This window comes from Patagioenas fasciata, unplaced genomic scaffold (assembly GCF_037038585.1).
Source record: "Patagioenas fasciata isolate bPatFas1 unplaced genomic scaffold, bPatFas1.hap1 Unplaced_3, whole genome shotgun sequence".
Lineage (NCBI taxonomy): Eukaryota > Metazoa > Chordata > Aves > Columbiformes > Columbidae > Patagioenas > Patagioenas fasciata.
In genome coordinates, this window is record NW_027288732.1 from 3,283,081 (window position 1) to 3,287,474 (window position 4,394).

The following is a 4,394-nucleotide window of genomic DNA, read 5'->3' on the forward strand; positions in this document are numbered from 1 at the left end:
TCACGCAGCCCGCAGCCCGCGTCCCGGTCATGGTCCAGCCGAGCCGTTCCAGCTGGGGCTCGCTCCCTGCAGTGGTCGTGCGCCTTCCGTAAATTCTCCTTAGGGATCACGTCGGGGTCACCGCTTGCGAGGGCGCAAACTCACAGACTCCACGCAACTCAATACGAATTCAAGCGAAGCCATTTATTACAGAGACAAGCCTCCTTATATACGCAGTTATTTCCCAATAAGCGTCCACGTTTCAAACACGCGTCGGCTGATCAGATATCGTCCACGTTCAGGTCTTGTTATTATAGAATTACCTCACTCTCATAACAGGTGTTGTTTTTCAGCCTTCGCGCGAGTCTTGGAGTCGCTTTGTCCAGTTCAGAAATAAATCTCTATCTAACAGAAACCCATCTGCACAACAACCTTAAGAAAATCCCTTAAATATCCCGCAGGTGCTGTCATTTCTAGTTAGGGTCCAGGTGATTTTATAAGGGTGGTGGGCGGGGCCTGGGATGATCGACCCCTCCCCTCGGCAGCTTTGGAGCCGTTTAATTTACATGGGCAGATGTCTTTGGAGAAGTGGAGGTGTCTGTTCGAGGTACGAGCTTCAGGAGCAGCAAAGGTTCAGTAGCAGCTGTGGTAGAAAGGTTGTTTGTCATTATGTTTCATTCATTGATTCGGTTCCAGGTGCTTTGCATTTTCCCAAAATTCCTGACTACAATGGAGATGGAGTGGTGGCAGTTGTATTTCACTTTCTATCTGTTCCCTAGAAAAACTAAGTTGAGATCCATACTCGGTCTCATTGTAGCTGCAATAGCAGCAATAAAGTGCAGGTGCTGTCATTTTCAGGGAGATTCCAGGTAATTTGATAAGGGTGGTGAGGAGGTCTGGGGTGAATGACCCCGCCCCTTTCCCAGGGGTTTGTGGGAAGGGGTGGGCGGAGCCCTGGGTATTTGAGCCCCGGTCCCCAGGCAGGGAGCTCATTCTGCTCCAGAGCCTCTTCAGTGGTGGTTTTCTGCTGCTCCTTCAGCAGCCAGCAGCTTTTGAGATGTTTAATCCAAATGGGCAGATGTCTTTGGACAAGCAGAGGTGCCTGTTTGACGTAAGAGCTTCAGGAACAGCGAAGGTTTAACAACAGCTGTAGTAGAAAAGTTGTTTGTTGTTATGTTTCTTTTGTTGATTCATTTCCAGGTGCTTTGCATTTTCCCAAGATTCCTGACTACAATGGAGAGGGAGTGTTGTTTTTTGGTTTGTATTGCTGTATTAATAGTTGTTAATGTAATCTCTTCTCCTGGAAGAGAGTCTTGTCTCCAGAACCTTAGCAGCGTGCGGCGGCCCCCGGTGGATCATTCAAATGTACTTCCCAGAACTCAGCCAATGTGAGCAACGAACCGTAGGCTACTATGGATAAATATTATTTGGGGGCTCGATAGCGTGCGTGTTCTCGCTTTCCTTACTGTAGGCGACGATGGAGAAAGCGACAACTGCGGGAAGATCTCCGTTAGCCCACGTGGCGTTTTCCTCTGTCGAAGGTGGATTCGATCCCTCAGCCCTCTAAAAGATAAGTGGAGGTAGAAGGGCTGGGAAGGGCCTGGGAATCGCAGGGTGCGATTAAAGTTCTCAGACAGAAAAGCGCAGTCTAGGAGCGGTCCCCTTCGGGCAGATAAGGGGTCAGGGAACGTTACGGTGCGATGCCAGCATCTGCCGGGCAGGGCAGCTCCAGCCGGCGCCTGTTGTCGTGTAGTTCGGGAAGCCCGCCTCGTGCCTGTCAGACGATCCCGGGGTCTCGCTGTGCTCCGGGGGCCCAACGGGCCTCTCAGGTGCCATCCCAGGATCCGGAATGCCGGTGCTAATTGGCGTAGTGCCAATTGGGTGCTGGATTATTGTATCATCAGCCAAAAGCGTGGATGGTGCTTGCATTTTGGATGTTTCTTGTCAGTTGTGATTTATGGTGTCATTCTGGGCTGCATCAGCAGCTCTGCTCTCTACCCCTCCAGTCCTAGGGACTGGCATTTCAAGATGCTGGGAAGAAGTTCTTAAGTTGTGCCGCCGTCTCCTCTGTGTGTGTGTGCGCCGGTGCTGCCGTCTCATAAGGGACTGTGATGTTCAGCTCCTTTTTCCTGAGGTTGCAGAAGAGGCTCCTTGCCTCATCACTGCCTCCCTGCAGGGCATTTGGATTGATGCCTTCTCTGGTTTTGGTGTCGCTGTCTTTGCGGAGTGTTTTTAGTGCCATTGCGGTCGTGTCGTCCATAGCGTTCTGTGGCGTGTTTGACTGCGCACGTGCACGTTCGGCTCGGAGCTGCTCTGCCCGGCGGTGTGGAGTCAGGGGCGGGTGGAGTGAGCTCTAGGAGTCCACGGTTAATCTGTTGACAGATTCAACTGTGTAGGCAAAGGTTGTACAGTCATCTAGGATGCAGTAGCTGGGGGCAGGGGAGCTGGCAGTCTGTTCCCCAGTGTTTTAGGGACTCAATTAGAGCTTCTGGTGGGATTCCTGAATAGAAAGCAAACCTGTGGAATGGTCAAGCTGTTGATGAGCATCTCAGTGACTTGTTGAATACCTTGATTTCAGATGCAGAGGGACAACATGGCACGAAAGAGCGACGGAAGAGCCGAGCAGAGCGCCGTAAGCAGGTGGGTCGGTGCGTGGTGTCAGAGGGAAGATGTGCCCTCTGTCTTTATCTAAGTTGGGTTGTTTGTCTGTTTTACAGGTGTGAAACAAAGAGGAAAGCTGGGTATCGGCACTGCAGCTCCTCGGGCAAGGTGAGGAACGAGTGCTGGGCCAAAGCAGCAGCTCATTTCAGGTCTTGTGTTGCCAGTGCAGGTATGAGTATCCTTTGGTTGTATTTTACAGGTGGTAGCTGAACCTCTGTGGTCAACAGCGTTGCAGTCAAAAGCAAAGGCAGCCAGGTGGGCGAGCGGCCAAGGTAAAGGAGCGGGAGATGGAATTGTCTGTGGGCAGGCCGTTTTCAGGCAGCGTCGGAGTAGATGCCTTTGTTTTTGCAGGTGCCGCGGACCAGCTCGGAGGGGCGAAGCTGCACGCCGACCAGCAGCCGAGAAGGTGAGGCGGTGGTGGGTGTCAAGGAGCCCGGTGTCTCGGTTCAGCATTTCCTTCTTGTTTTGCAGGCTCCTTTTGGGCTCTTTGGACTCAGAGGAGCATTTCTGGTGAGCCGGGGTATGGGCGAGGAGGAGCGTGAGGCTGGGGACTCGCTCCAAGCCCTACAGTTCTTTTGTTTCCCAATGTCTTAGGTGCCACGAGCAATGAGGGTTTGTGACCGCACCCGTGGCACGACGCGCCGAACAGAACGCCAAGGAACTTAGGAGGTGGGTGTTGTGGAAGGAGTTGGCGTTTACCCTGCGATACCGTGTGCTGACACGACTTAGTAAGCGTGTGTTTTCCCGTGTTACTGTAGATGTTGAAGAGGAACCTGGCGATGCAGGAACATCTCTGTTAGCGCACGTGGCGTTTTTTCTGTCGAAGGTGGATTCGGTCCCTCAGCCCTCTGAAAGATAAGTGGAGGCACAGGGGCTGGGAAGGGGCCGGGAATCGCAGGGAGGCAGGTAAAGTTGTGATAAGGGGAAGGGCTGCCCAGGAAAAGTCCTCTTGGGGTGGGTAAAGGACCTAGGGAACTTTACAGTGCGATGCCGGCACGTGCCGGGCAGGGCAGCTCCAGCCTGCGTCTGCGTTGTCGCGTAGCTCGGGAAGCCTGCCTTGCACCTGTCAGACGATCCCGGGGTCTCGCTGTACTCCGGGGGCCCAACGGGCCTCTCAGGTGCCATCCCGGGATCCGGAATGCCGGTGTTAATTGGTGTAGAGCCAATCGGGTGCTGGATTCTTGTATCATCAGCCAAAAGCGTGGACGGTGCTTGCATTTTGGGCATTTCTGGTCAGCAGTGACCTATGGTGTCATTCTGGGCTGCTTCAGCAGCTCTGCTCTCTACCCCTCCAGTCTAAGGGACTGGCACTTCAAGATGCTGGGAAGAAGTTCTTAGGTTGTGCCGCCGTCTCTGTGTGTGTGGGCGCCAGTGCCGTCGCCGTCTCATAAGGGGCCGTGACGTTGGGCTCCTTTTTCCTGGGGTTGCAGAAGAGGCTCCTTGCCTCATCACTGCCTCCCTGCAGGGCATTTTGATTGATGCCGTCTCTGGTTTTGGCGTCTCTGTCGTTGCAGAGCGTTGCGGTGCCGTTGCGGTCGTGTAGTCCATAGCGTTCTGTGACGCGTTTGTCTGCGCACGTGCACGTTCGGCTCGGAGCTGCTCTGCCCGGCGGTGTGGAGTCAGGGGCGGGTGGAGTGAACTCTAGGAGTCCACGGTTAATCTGTTGACAGATTCAGTTGTGTAGGCAAAGGTTGTGCGGTCATCTGGGATGCAGTAGCTGTGGGCAGGGGAGCTGGCTGTCCATTCCCTAGTGT